Here is a 15,982-nt window from a genome sequence, read left to right as displayed (position 1 = left end):
TTAACCCTTCAACTCTTATTATCAGTATTTCTTAACTTTCTACTTTATAAAAATATTAGGGCCTCTATCTTTTCCTAGCTCTCCTGTCTACACCCATCTCCTAACTTCTGACATAGATAATTTTACATTGTCAAGGCTGATAATATTTGCATTGTTGTTTGGCAAACATTATTAAATCTTCAATTCTTATCTATGGAAGGATTCTAAAATTTGGAAAAGAACAGTATTTATGTCATTATTGTAAATAATATTCCTAAATCATGTAAATGATTATGCTTCTTTTATTCTAAGCTTTATTCTAAGCTTGAGTTTCTAATTGCCTCTTTTTTCTTACACTATTTATTCTAACCACTTTTTTTCCCCCAAAACTCTCCATCAAAGTGTTCAGTTGAGCACATTTTTTTCTCCAGAAGATATCCTTACCAACCCTGCCCCACCCCCTTGCCCCAACTTCCACACTATATTCCTGCACATTTCCTTTCTAGTCCTCCTGAAAACTCTAATAATGTGCTCTTCTGGGATAGACCTACAGTATTTTGAAGTCTATGACTTCCTCTTTCTTGCTTTGCTCCCTCATTTTTCCTGGAGCACATTCTCAAGTAACTTCCTAAGAATTTGTAAGAGATACCTTCCCTAAATTCTTGTATCTTTTGAAAACATGTTTTTTAAAAAGCTAACAACTTAACTGATAACTTTTTCAAATTTAAGTTGAGAATTACTTTTACTGAGAATTCTAAAATCATTTGCTTTATTATGTATTCCAGCACATGTAGGGTCACTGATAAGAAGTCTGATTCTCATTCCCTTGTAGATGATATATCATCATTCTTCCTTGAATCTATCTTTCTTTCCTTTGGGATCTTCTCCTTTCCCTTTCTACTCTGAAATTTCATAGTGATGTAGCTTTTTTCACTCATTCCTTTAACTCACCTTTCAATTTGTAAACTCAGGGCTGTAAACTCTAGAAGTTTTTATATTTATAAACTTACAAATTTAAATTTATAAATTCTTCTCTTCTATTTTCTTGATTCTCTTTCTGGAACTCCTATAAATTGAATATTGTATGTCCTGGATTAAACTACTGTATCTTTTATCTTTCATAGTTTCCACCTCCATCTATTTTCTTAGATATCTTACTGTCCTTTTCATCTAAGCTACATCATTTTACTTAATATTTTTCACTTCTAAGAACTAGTTTTTATTCTGTAACTGTTAGTTTTTTGGCATGTTGAGTTTTCATGGGATAATACCTTCTCAAATGTCTGAGCATATTAATTAGAAAAAAGTTTTAATTCTCTGCTCTCTAAATTGTATTTTCCAGGGTCTGTCTTTCTTAGTGTCTCTCTCTCTCTCTCTCTCTCTCTCTCTCTTTCTCTCTTTCCCCCTCTCCCTTTCTCATAACAGATGATTCTCAAATATTAGGTCATCCTTAGTTATTTTTTTCACATTTTAAAATAAGGCAAAGGTAACAAAGATATTTTTCCTACCTTTATGTATTCAATACATCAAATTGAAATTTCAATGGGATTTTTCATATATAAAGTGTAAAGGCCTAGAATTAGCCAACATAATTGGAAGAAGACAAAGAGGAAAGATTCATGCTTTCAAATATCAAGACATTATAAATACAGTAATAAAATCAGTTTGGTATCAGTGCAGAAACTGACAAATAGATGAATAGAACAGAATGGAGAGCCCAGAAACAGACCCACAAATAAATGGAAACTAACTACATGCAACAGTGACATAGATCAATGGGGAGAAGAGGGTTGTTCAATAACTGATGCTGGGTCAACTAGCTACCCATATTGAAAAATTAAAATCAGAGTTCTGACCCACTCTACAAAAAGAAATAAATTCCAGATGGATTAAAGACTAGATTTTTTTAAAGCTTTACTTTTTTAAAATAAAATAGCTTATAATATTGGCTTATGGAAAGATCCTTAAAACAAGATGGGAAAAAAACTCAAAAAGCAAAAGATGAATACCTTTGACTGAAGTAAAAATTTTAAGTTCTATGCAACAAATGATACTATAAACAAAGTTAAAAGGCAAGTCACAGAATAGACGTTCAAGTTATATGACTAATAGTGGATTGGTAACCAGAATATATCCTCTCACCTACAAGTCACTGAGAAATTAAACAGGAAAGTAAAATGAAAAGGGGAGGAGCAAAGAATATGAATCATTATCTCCAAAAAGATAAACCCAAGTGAGCAATAAGCATGTAAAAAGATGATCAGTGACCATAAAGGTCAGGGAAATGCAAATTAAAACAATGTATACTCAACAAAAATTAGTACACCTGTCTACTCTGAGTGTGGATGAGGATCTAAGGAGATGTTGATACACCATTGGTAGAAGAATAAATGGACACCCTTTTGGAGAGCAAATGATCAGTATTCAGTGAAACTGAAGTTGTCCAAATGTCATCACCCAGCAATCTCACTTCTGGGCATGAACCTTATGGAATCTCTTACATAGAAATGAGCACAGGCATTTCTATATGAGTGTTCATTGTGACATCATTCATAAAAAAAGACACAAAAGAAAAAAGAACTGATCTACATGTTCAAGAATAGGAAAATGGGTAAACAAATGATGGCATATATTTCAAATGGAATAGTACACAGCAGTTAAATGGCAGGAGGAAAGTCATAGGAGGAGGAAAGGAAATAATGCATGTGGCTTATATGTCATTCTAACCCAGAAACCAGCCCGTGCTCTTCCGAGTATCTGCTTGAGTGATCTAAAATAGTTAAATCTTCATCTCTCTCAGATCTTAGATGGCAATGACAAAAACTGACTCTAAATAAATAAAAAGGAGCATTTGGGAAGGATACTGGGATAGCCCACAGACTCAGTGGAAGAGCAAGTAGAGAGGCAGGAACAGGCATCTCTGGGACCTCCGTGTAGGAGCACACAGTCCACTCCTTTAGAGCAAGGTTTCTCAATGATGGCATTAGTGACATTTGGGGCTGGATAATTTCTGGTTGTGGGGGCTGTCCTGTGTATGCAGGATGTTTGGCATCATTCCTGACCTCTACCCATGAATGCTAGTAACAGCCATCGAGTCATGAAAATAAACAGTATCTCCAGACATTGCCAAATATTCTTCAAAATCATCTCTGGTTGAGAAGCTCTGACTGTGGTCCCCTGAGCAGCATCACCTGAGAATTTGTTCACAGTGCAAATTCTTGAGAACCCAGACCTCATGAATCAGATACTCTGGGAGTGGGCCCAGCAATCTGTGTTTTAACAAGCCCTTTGGGTGCATCTGTTGCTCACTCATGCTTGAGAACCACTGTGCAAAGCTTGGCCTTGGGAGGACCCAGCTGCCACTTCCTTCCATCCCTGTGTGTAACCTTTCAAGATCAAATGCTTGGGAACATGTATCTCATTAATGTAGATTAAATCAAATGCCCCCAGAGAGGCTTCCCAAGGAATGACACTGAATAGAGAAGGAGACAATTCCCCAAAAGCTGGAGGGGAGGCTGCTGTTTCCAGAAGATGCAGAGAAGGGATTCCAGCTGGGGCTCCTCCACTTGCCAGACATTTGGTGATCCCTTCCTGATCCCTGAGCACTTCACAGGAGTTTTTACTACCACTGGTGGTGCTGTTGAGCTCCCAGTTGCCCTCTGATGGTCCCAGGAGACTATTAGGAGGCACGATGAACTAGAAGTGGAAGACTTAGAGTCACTCCCTAGTTCTGCTTTCTGCCAGCTGCATAACCTTAGGCTCCCTGAGCCTGTTTCCTCATCAGAAAATGGGTAGGACTATTGTGAGGGTCAAATAAAATAATGGCAAGATGCAATGCAAGTATTTATTATTATGGAAAAGGCACCTTGCAGCAGTGCACAGGGTGGATACCCTGGGAGGTGGTGGATTGTAAAGCCCTTTTTTCAGCATTTTGATAATAATCAAATGGCCTGCTCCATGCAGAATTCCTTCCATCTTTGGTTAAAACATGTCTGGTTAAAGCAATATGAATTCTCATGTCTCAGCAGGTGTATAACAAATGATACCTTATGTTTACATGATAGGTCAGAGCTTACAAAGTGCTTTCTCAGGCATCACCTCATTGCATTTGGTCTCTATAATATTGCCAGCATCCAAATTTTATAGACAAGGAAGCCGAGGGTCAACATATTGAAAACTTGGCCAAGATCACAGAGCTAGCAAACTCCAGGACCAAGCTCTACAGGAACTAGGTCCAAATGCAAACCTTCTGGGAAAGAGAGTTTTCACTGTCCTGTACCCTGATGCCCAGGAAGGACCATTTCACCCTACTGTGGAGAAACACACTAGTTAGGGACCTTCATGAAACAGTAACCTACTCGTGTGCAAAGGCTACTAAGAACAGGTGAGTCCACTCAAGTGTTCTCCCCACCTCCCCCACCTCTCCCCCCCCCCACCGCCCTGCCCTAGGAGGAAGTAACCCTGAGGAGGTTAGCAGGACACCTGCTGGCTCAATCAGCATTTCAGTGATCTTGTTAGGCAGCTCATTGTTTTCAGAAGCGCTGTACCTATCACCATTCAAACACACCTAAACAGCTGATGCCACCCCCTGTAATCTCTCCATCTCTGTGCTACTGTCACTCACACAAGAACTCCAGGTCCTGGAAAGAAGCATCTAATTGTCTAAGCCTAGAAAGGGCATCCATGCCCGGGCTGCCATGGGCAGGGATAAGGAAGGGTTCCACAAGGAAGCAAATACTCCATCCTGGGGCCACACAGTTTGTGCACTACTCAAAGGTGGGCTGAAGGGGATGAATGGGGGCTGAAATCCAGCCCACCTCTGCTCCCTGAGTCTTGTGTCCTGGCCCAAGGCTTGTTAAGCATTGCTTGGACAGCATTTGAGTCTCCAGTTGCCTTATCAGCTGAGCACTCTTGTGTAGTATGCAACCTGTACAAACATAGATGCCAAACCTGCTTCTTAGGAAAACTCAGATTTGTCCCCATTCCCCTATAGCAACAAATGGGAGCCAAGTCATAGCTGCCCTCCAGGGGCAGGGCACACACTCTCTGTAGCACCACAGTTCCCACCTGGCCTGCACCACTTATTATGTCACCTGCTTGGCCCCTAAGGTATTGGAGTTTATGACCCCTGTCTTAAACAATAATTTTTTTTACTTTGGTTTATCCAGGTAATTAGTTTCATGGTCTATTTCTGAATGGCATTTTTTTCTTTCCCACCCAACCCCCTTTCCCAGCATTCCTGGTTAATCTATTTATTTTTACTCTACCTCCTTCTAAAAATACACACAATACAACAAGATTTTTTTTTTCAAGTCAGACTCCTGGTAATCTCTGGAATGTGGGAAAAGCACTCTTCCCACAAAGTTATATTAAGAAGTTTAATTATCAGAAAATTACTGTATAACAAATATATCAAACATTAAGTATGTACACTGCATATATACACTGAGAATTCCTGGACAACCTCAGTCTATAAACCCATCCACCTCACCCACAACCTCAACTGACTCTTTATTCCTCTCCTTTGGCTAGCATGGGAGACTCGAAGGTACACTTGCTTTTATAAAGCCTCCCACCTATAAAGACCCACTACTTATGCTGAGTTTTCAAAGCAGTCAGGGAATTTTCTCAACTCCTCACACGGAGGGTATCACTCACTTCTCCTTTGTGGGCATTGACCCACTCCCTATTTGTTAGGCATCTGTTTGTTCACTTCCTACCTTTCAGGAAGCCCGGGGGCTCCAGGTCACTACTGTGAGGATGTCTCATTCAGCTACCGCTGTATAACACCCACAAATATCAGTTAGTGGTGATGACTGTGTTTGCCCCCAGCGCCTGAGGGCCAGTCGGGGGGACTTGGCTTCGGGCTGCATGTCTACAGATGGCCCAGAGCAGCCCTTCTCCCCTGCCCCACCCCCTCTCTCTGGGCCCGTGTCATGTTTTCCTCAGGACCATGGCCAAAGTACAAGCAAGCTCAAGAGCACAAGCTCATTTCAAGCCCCCACTCGTGTAGCACCCATGAATATCTCAGTTGCCAAACAAGTAAAATAACAAAGCCCAAAGTCAAGGGCAGGGAAGTTGCCCCATGGAGATGGATAGAAAAGGGGAGGGAATGCGTATTTATAGAAAATGCCCATTCTCTGTCTTTGGGTCACAAATATTCACGCCTTTCCCACATACAAAATGTACTTACTCCACCCTTAAGACACTCTAAATATCTTACCCTATCCTGACACTGGGCTGAAAATCCAGAAACTCATGATTTACATCACATCTCACTGGGGCGCCCCTTGACTCAAGGACCTAAAAATCAAAAAGACAAGTTGTTTACCCCAGTTACAGCCAATATGCAATGGTGGAACAAGGACAAAAACACTGCAAAAACATTCCTATTTGAAAGGGAGTAATTTGGGAGTAGAGAATGTTCCTGGATTTGGCCCCCGTTCTAGGCTCTCAGAGTGGTGCCCTAATCCATTTTTCTCCAGGGCCCCTGGCTCTGCCTTCTGGAGGTCCTACCTTTCCATCAGCCTTGGACACTTCTGAGGTGTCCTTTGGGACATATGCCCTCTTAGTGGCGAGCAGCACCACTAGTCTGCTTCCTGCCTAAAGAGAGGTGGGGACCCAGAAGTTTGTTCACATCCCTAACCATTTCATTTTCTTTTAGATCAATCTGGTGGCATTTTTGACATAAGCTCTCTCAAAAATCTGTAAATTTTCTGTGAATTTTACTCTATTTTTGGCACCAGAGCCATTTCCACCATTCTTTTGGGGACCCTCTCCGTCCCCATCTCCTCTCTCTCCTCACATCTTTCATTTTTGTGGGAGTCTTTTTTGTCCAGCTGAAAGGATGTACTAGACATTCCCTTTGCTCAGAAAAGCTGCAGCTTAGCAGAGGAGAGAGAAGTTAGAAAGCAATCTCCAGGAGTGTGCAAACTCAGACTAGTGCCTAAGATTTAAGTGTGGAAATCTCATTATAGTAGTTATAATTTCTGTACCATCCTTCTTTCTTCCAGAAGGGAATGATTAAGCCATATCAACTCTAGGAGCTCATGACCGGTACCGTGAAATGGGCTTCCCTGCCTTATATTTTCTATTTGTTTCAGGCCCCTTCTGTCCCAGGCCACCCTATATAAAATTACAGTTCCCCCACTCCTTAGATTTCTGTTGTCTTATTTGTCTCCCCATGACATAATTCAATTTTTTTCTGTTTATTGTCTGTCCATCTGCAGCAGAACGTAAGCTCCATGAGGGCAGGGAATTTTGTCAGATTTATTCACTGTGTTTGCTGTGCCTAGAAAAGTTACTTGGAGGGAGTACATTCTTAATAAATGGAACAGTAAATGGATGGATGGATGGATGGATGGATGGATGGATGGATGAGTGTATTAACAAAATCCTGAACATTCCACCTGAAAGGAGCCTCATACCTTGGACCCCACCCAGGCTCCAGCCCTGGTGAAAGATAAAACGTCGCCTTATCTTCCTGGTTCTGACTTGGCCTTCTTTATGATCCTGCCCAACACTGCATGGCTTCTTCAAACTTCCTTAGCTAAGAGTTCTCATGAAGAACCCTCCCAGATATCTACCCCCAGGTTGTCTGAACATCCCCTGGATTCCCATGAACTTGAAGGCAGAACTCCAACAAATAGAAAAGGATGATTAAAATTCAAGCAGAAGAACCAAAATCAGAATAAAAATTGAAGAACATAATCTAAGGAACACTAGGGCAATTGAGCAAAAAGTTTCACTGAGTTTCCTGGTGGCCAAGGCATAAAGGAAGAACATGAGATGCACCATTCAAAGATGCGTGCTAGTTTGTCCAAGCGAGGCACCAACCTTTTTCCCTAGGGACCGTCAGATACAGTAAGCAGGGTAGAATTTAGATGGAGAAAAACGCTACAGTGAAGACAACTTCCTACAGGCCTGAGAACTCAAAAATAACCTTGAGATTTAAAAGGAGGGCCTGTGAGAGCTCCTGTGAACTTCAAGAAAAGGCATTCTATCCTAAGGGCAACATCCTGTTTCCTCTAAAAGAGAGGAAGTCGGTGTGGGGAAAAGCAACTTCCAAGAGAGAGAAATTCAAGATTTACCTAACAGTATTTTATTTTGTCTTTTCAAGCTACAAAAAGATGAGGAGAATGATATATTAATTAGCTCTATTAACTGGAAAGCAAATAGGAAGATGGATAATTTCACAAATTCTTTGTCCCGGTCATTCACTGGTTCACCGTTTGTACTCCGGTAACCTGGTGGTGTTATTTGGTCTGAGAGCCAAGGACTAATGTGGAGGACTGACTTTGAGGGTGCTGGGGAGCTGGAGTCCCTGATGCTCCCCCATGAGCCTTAGGGGAGGGTCACCCACTCCAGGCCATGGGCTTCGTGAGCAAGGAGCTAGTGTCCCCACTGGTCTGGAGGGACAGGGTGTGTGCCCGAGGAGGAGACTTGTTATGCTCGGAACAGAAAATATTAAAGCAACAAGCTTCTTTTGTTGAAATTCCCTTTTACCATGTGGAGTGGAATTTGATTCCTGGGAAGATCAGTTACCAAACTCATTGCTTACCCATGGCCTTTGTAAAACAATGGTAACCCTTCAGGTCCAGTAGTTTACATTGTTACATTTTGCTCTAGAAGCCAGGCTTCCAAGCTCTGGGGGCTGATTTGTTAGGGGAGGACAAGGAGATGCAAACATAGTATTTATAGCATATCCCTCCTTAGGAATTCCAGGAAAGTGAACTGACCTCTCAGTACAGAAGACCTTGAACTCAACATTACTCTCCTTAATTTGGCTCTGTTAGACTTGAGGCAGAGGTGGAGGCTCCGAGGAGGGGAGACAGAAGAGTTTACTGGATCCCAGAGGTGGAGTTGTAAAAGCCCCTTGGAGCAGATGCCACCAAGACAAGAAGCAGTTTTGTCTCCTCAGCCTGTGTCCTGCCTGGTTCATGGCTGAGTGCCGAAGCCAGAATTTGGTCAAACTCTTTCCCGGATTCCCAGCTGGGTCTCCCCCGTCCTGGGTTACTGGCATATTCTCTACTTACTAAATGTGCTTTGTGATCTCAGTTAGTGGGAGGCAGAAAACCCACTGCTAAACAGGGAAGCAACTGAAAACCCGAAATGCCAGCATGTCTAGTCTGGTACACAGTAATGCACTACCCCATTCATTCATTAATATTTCCATTCACAAATACCTGTCACCCATCCACCACTCACAGCTGTACTGCAAGGGCTTTCCGGTCTAGGAGTTCCATTCAGAACTGCAAAGGAGAATCTGTGGTGGTCAGAGTGGTTAGATAAGGGAACACGCCTTCAGTGCAGCCAGGAGGCAGGGTCCCTCCCTGCTGAGATCCCTCTCCAGCTGGGATATCCTAAAGAGGGGAATGGGGAGTGAGACAGAGCCGATGGGTTAGTAAGGCAACAGATGATCAAAACTAAGAACACCCTCAGCCCCAGCACCCGAGGAGGATTAAGGGTTGGAATATAGCACAGCGAGCCCCATCTAAATCTCACCTCAGAGACCATCCCCAGGACACTGGGGGACTCAGGGACGTCTCCCTGCTGTGGGGCAAGCAGCCTTGGCCAGCATGGAAATCATCAAAGGCTCCTGCAGCAGGAAGAGTCCAGCCATTAGACAGTGGAAGACAGATTTCCTCTGCAATGTGCCTTTAAAGGCAGCTCATTTACCATGATGGGCCCCAGGAAAGCCCAAGGTAGGTGCCATCCAGGAAACCAGACTATTTAGGATCAACACGGTCTAATGCAGCATAAGAGCCATAGGTCAGACCAAGGAACAACTTCCTGACTGTAAGGGCTTATTGGACCATGAAAGAGGACTCCTGGAGAGACTGTGAAATCACCTTCTCTCAAAGTTTTTAGGTTCTTCTTTCTTTGGGGCAGAGGATTAACGGCCAGCCCTGGGGCAGCAGAGAAACTTGATGAATTCTCAAGGCCAGGAGAGGCACTTTCCGGCCTAAGAAGCCGCATTTGCCCAGGTTTCTGGATGGATAATTGACCCAGAAAGCAGAAGCAGATAGCATATATTATATTCTCCCTAATTGCTCTTTTTTTTTCATTTGTATCCCCATACTTAGGGGTTTTCTTTAAATTGAGGTATAATTGACATATAATATTAGTTTTAGGTATATAATATGATTTGATATTTGCATATATTGCAAAATGATCACCACAATAAGTCTAGTTAACATCAGTCCCCATACGTAATTACAGACAAAATTTTTTTATAAGGACTTTTAAAATCTATCCTCTGAGCAATTTTGTGGTAATACAGTATTCTTAATTATAGTCACCATACTGTACCTAAATTGCTCTTTAGTACCTGGGGGTGACAGATATAGGATAAACCCTCCACGTTTTACTTTTTATTTTTCAGAAGTGGTCACCTGGGTAGCAGGCTCCAGATCTTCAAATCCTGAATAAGAAATATTCTTGGCCTAGAAGCCACTTACTATTTTTTAAATGTGGGGTTTCTCCAGCTTTGTGACAGCTATAGGATATGATCCATTTCTCTCCAGTCCCTGGGCCACTCTCAAGAATCAAATGGTAAACCAGGAGGGTGGGTGATGGGCAGCGGGTGAGGCAGAAAATAAACTGTCTTTGCATTGTGGAACCCTCAGAACCCTGATATAAAATCTCAGCAGAACATCTGAAAGCTTTGGAAATGCCCCCCAAAATTTGAACACAAACTCCCTGGGTGACATGGTCAGACACAAACAGGCTGTGCCCCGCCCCTGGTAGTTGGACACTGACATTCTCTGACTGAGGAGAGAGAAAGGGCAGGAGGGTGGGGGCAGGAGGTGGCCTTCCTCTGGGCTGTCTTGGATTTGTGATCCTTTTGTAGGGCAATTCGTATTGGATTTGCAGGCACACCGGGGCAGATGCCACCGCCAATTTGATTAAGTGGGCGCATGTATTTAATGACAATTTGTTGGGCACTTAATTTGCTCTAGCAAGTGAGCTGTGGGGTTGGTGCTGGGCTTCTGGCAATGGCACCAAGTGGCCCTGATCTTACCTGACCTTCTCGCCCTTCTATATCCCTTTTCTTGGTGCTTTAGAGAACACAGAACTATTCATTCATTCATTCATTCAATCCATCCTTCGATGCATTCAGTAAATACTGCCCTCCTCCCAAAGCTAAAAATACAGCAACAAACAAGACAGCCTGCTGTCCTGCTCCCATGGGCTGAGTGACAGGAGACTCAAACAAGTGAGCAATGGTAGAGAGATAGAGAGACAGGTAGGTAGATGATAGGTAGATAGATAGATAGATAGATAGATAGATAGATAGAAAGATAGATAGAGAAATTTTAGATTTATTATAAATAGAAATATTTTTTATTTATACACATAATTTTCATATACTATAAAAATATACTATATATATATATACAATATTATATATATATAATTTCAAGTGGTGATGAGTGCTGTGTAGCAAACCAACAAGGCCCAGGTCATAGAGTGCTGGGATGGCCCCCACATTGGCTCAGGTGGATGGGAAAGGCCTCTCTGTGACACTGCAGCTGAAACCTGCATGCCAAGGAACCCAGCAGCCCCCTGAAGGTCAGAGGAAGCTGCTCCAGGCAGAGGGCCAGCAGGCCCAAAGCCATGGGGCTGGCAGGAGCAGGAAGGACAGCATGGCTGAGACACGGGGAAGGAAGGAGCTAGAAAGAACCATGTAGATTCTAACCCTGTTGGGACTTCACCCAGAATTCACACTGACACCATGGGCTGCATCCTCAGCTTTACCACTGGAAAATGTGAGGTGCCAGGACAAATAGGATGTACCAAGAGTGACACAGCAGTTAAGAGGAGAGCCGGGACTAGTCTCCACACCAGTGACACTCTTGCCTGTGTTTGTTCCACGTCTCACATCTATCACAGTTCACACACATGTAGTACAAGCCCCACAGCAAATCTCTGCACACAGAAGGCCCACGAAGACCCATACGGCAAGGCATGGGCAGAAGCAGGTTGCAGGAAAGGGAGAGCAATAGGAAGTGGTAAGAGAGAGCAATGAAGAGCCCAGACCTCCGTGTTAGCTAGAGGTGGTGCCAGTTCAGCCTGCTTCTTATGAGATCTATGACCTTGGAATGTCATTTAGCCTCCCTGAGCCTCAATCTCACCATCCATCAAATGCAGCGATTACGGTCCCTCCTCATGGATGCACCATGGGAACAGTGTGAGATGGTGCATTTGAAGGGCCTAGCACAGTGCCTGGTGCATATAAGAAGCCCCATTCCATGTTCACTGTTACATGATTATTACATAGTCATGGGCCTAAGGGAGCTTCCCCATCGTGCTAGAGAAAACACCTGTGCACCAAACCTGCAAACACCTTACACGTAATTCATGCACTCGTCAAACATTTATTAGGTGCCTGTTCTTTGACAGGCACTGCACTTATCACTGGGAATACCACAGGGAACAAGAACAAATGTGGTCCTGCTAGTGCACAAGATGGACAACTGTGGACACCACTGCAGCAAGATGTGCAAAGTTCAATTGCAAGAAGTGCTGGGACAGGGAGGTTTGCAATGTTTTGAGAGGCTGTCAGGATGAGGGTGCCCTGGTTGGGAGATGAGCACAGTCCTCCCTGAGAAAGTGAAGCTTGGGATGCAGTGAATAATGAGCTGGTGGTAGCCATGCCATTGTCAAGAGCCAAGAATAGTGCTCCGGGATGACGGACCAGCATGTGCCAAGGCCCTGGGGTGGCAAGAGTATGGTGGACGTGAGTGACTGAAAGGAAGCCAGAGTGGCTTCCTGAGCGAAGGGCCCAACAGAAAAGGAGGACAGAGGTAGAGGCAAGAGCCAGACCACTGACGGCCTTGTGCCAAGGTAAAGAGTTTGGGTTTTGTTCTAGGAATAGTAGGAAGACTTAAAGAGGACTTGAGCAGGGACACTTGGAACATGATCTTGTCATTCTCTTAGATGTATTAGTTCATTCAACAAACATGTATTTACTGGGCATCTTGTCTGTACAAAATGCTGTTCCAGGCACTGAGAGGATAGGAAAGATGACTTGGGCACTAAGGTGCTCATAGAACAGTAGAGCAGACAGACACCTCAGCAGCATTTTACCATAGAAGAAAGAGCACTAGACTTGGGTATGGAAGGTATGGGCTCAAGTCCCAGCTCTGCCCTTTACTGAATAAAGAGTCTGCTAAGGATGGTGACTTACAAGCATCTGGCATACAAGAGGATCAATAAAGTTAAGAATAATCATGTCACTTTCCTAATAGCAATAAGGTCTTATCTTTGTTTAGTACTAGCTTTACCATCTTTAAGGACCTTTCATATATTGCATCTAATTTTATTCTTACACCATCCCTGGTAAGCGAGATTCAGGACCAGCTCCATAATTTGTAGGGCTCAGTACAAATGAAAATGGGGGCTCTTTGTTAAAAAATTAATAAGAATTTCATGAGAGTGACAGCAGAGCATTAAACCAAGGAGAGGGTTGTTGTAAGCTTGGGGTCCTGTGTGACTGCACAAGTTGTACACCATGAAGCCAGCCCTGGGTAAATTCTATTTTATTCACTTTACAGGTGAGGAAGCTGAGGCACAAGGCAAATGAAGCCAGGCCTTCTGACTCCAGGTCCGGCATGCTTCCTGCTGAAATAGGTAGGGCTCGCCTAGTTTCTGCTCTGGGTGGAGATGTTCCTTGCAGGGCAATTCTAAGTATCCGCTTAAAAGGCAATATAGACAAAGAAATAGAATGCAAAAGTTCAGGATGCTGCCCTGCATGAAACCTCTCAACAGGCCCCACTGCTCTTGGGGCAAAATCCAAAGGTTTAGACGAATGCATGGAATCCTTTTGTGGCCTGACCCCTGATTAAAATTCTCTGCCTGCACCACCCACTTCTGCCCCCTCCCTCAACATGTGTTTTCCAGCCACATACACACCTTCCTGCAATTTCCCAGCTGAGCCTTGCTCCCTCTGGCCTCCAGGCCACTGCCTCAGATGCTGTGTTATAGAGCATGACCTCAAGCTTGCCTGCTGAGGAAGGGAGGAGAGCAAGTGAGGAAAGGCATCTGAGGCAGAGGGAAAATCACAGTTGGTCCTTCTGCATCCTTAGACTAGCCATCCATCCCGCCCTCCATCCTTCACTCCGTCCACCCATTCATCAACGGCTATCACTGAGCCCCGTCAGCTATATGCCAGGATTATGTGAGGCACTGGGGATCCAGAGATGAGGAAACTCCCTGCCTCCAGGGAGTTCATAGGCCAGTGGAAAGACAAACACATGCTACCCATGGCTCAAATCCCCAATTCCACACTCCCTCCCCAGCACACAGTCCCCAGGAAGTGTCACCCATTCTGACATAACCCCCAGGACAAGTGGCTGTCCCCAGAATCTGGTGAATATACTGTGCTCCAACTCAGCACACCAATAAACAAACCTCTACAGAGAGTGGCAAGCACTACAACAGGGTAAATTGAGGATGCCCGTGGAAGGTGGCATAGCACAGGGTTGGATTCTGGAAAGGACTCCCGGGTGAAGAGGGAGATTGGAAGAGGATATTTCAAGCAGAACAAATGACAAGGACAGAGAAGCCAGACAGGGCCTGGTGCTTTAGTGGTTCAGCAGGGCAGAGAACTGAATACGTGGAGCAGCAACAGGCAGCACTGGAGAGGCAGGCAGGCAGGGGCCAGGCCATAGAAGGTGGGCCGTGCTGACGGGCATGCACTGTAAGCTACAGCTGCGGAGCTGCCGCTGAGAGTTCTTCAGCCTAGGAGTGACATAATAGAGAATGATTACAAGGGCCGGGACATGGGGTCACTCGACCCCAAACCGAAGGCTGTGGGAGCTTCAAGCTCAGGGTCAAAAGCATTGCAAGGCAGCAGGCCCTTCCTTCCCTGGGAGTATGTATGAGACCAGACAGAGTCAGACCTGCGGATAAGGTCTTGTGATAAAGACAGGCAGGCAGAGCCCCGGGGCAGCTGTCCTTGCGTCCCCAGGGAAGTAGCCTCATATCTATTCTGTTCTCCAACAACTCCTCCTGAGGTTTTGTTATCACACCAAAAGCAGAGTCTGCAAGATTCACAGACTGTCTGCACCTGGCAGAAGGATTCAAACTAACTTTCAAATGTCTTAGGGTCAGCAAAACCTCAAACGCACTTTTCTTTCCTACACTCCACACCCCCACCACCACCCCATTCCCACTTAATTCTAAAAGCCACATGGATTTCAAGGGAAATGGAATCAGCCTAGTCCTGGTTCATTCACACTTGAATCCCCCAACAGGCTGTTTTGTAAGAGACCAAAGACTTCCCAGACACTTTCGCAGGCTCCCTTAGACAGTACCTTGTTTTGAATCAGAAAATTGTATTTTGCTAGAACTTTGTGTTCAAGTTCAATATTAATCTCAGAACCCACGAAAAGTGAGTGGGTTCTAAATTTGGAAAAACATGTTCTTCAATCTCTCCCCAAAGCATTCCTTCAGTTATTGACTTTGGAGGCAACTTCCCTACACTCTGCGGCTGTCTCATGTTTGTTCTGAATGACACACCAAGTCTTCGCACACCTGAGGTGCTTACTCAGCAGATCAATATATCAATCATCTGCTTTGGGAGAGCACTGCAGAGGAATCCAATTTACGGCCAGTTTCTTTTCCTGGCAAAACTGCTGGGTTCATTCTTATTTCCAAGTAAGATGTCTGCCCTGACTTCAACTTTGACTCTCTTAACCAGTGTCCTTCCTGAGCTGTTTGCACTGTGAACATAGCACCTAAAAAGATTTATTAAAAAAAAAAAGGAGCCAAGGGTCATTTTTAGAAACGCGAGACACCCAACACATCCTACTCTGAGTAGATTTCTTTGACGGCTTGTGATGTTGCCTGAATGGTAAATATACCCTCAGACTCCAAGTAAATAGTCCATGGCCTGTAACTTGGGTATAAAAGAGGAAATTTTACACAACGTGGCCACAGACGCCTTGTCATTTCCCAGAAAATTAGAGGGTCTTCCAGTGACCCTGTAAATGTATCA

The sequence above is a fragment of the Manis javanica genome, chromosome 4, assembly GCF_040802235.1.
Source record: "Manis javanica isolate MJ-LG chromosome 4, MJ_LKY, whole genome shotgun sequence".
In the NCBI taxonomy this organism is placed as follows: Eukaryota; Metazoa; Chordata; class Mammalia; order Pholidota; family Manidae; genus Manis; species Manis javanica.
This window is presented reverse-complemented; position numbering follows the sequence as displayed.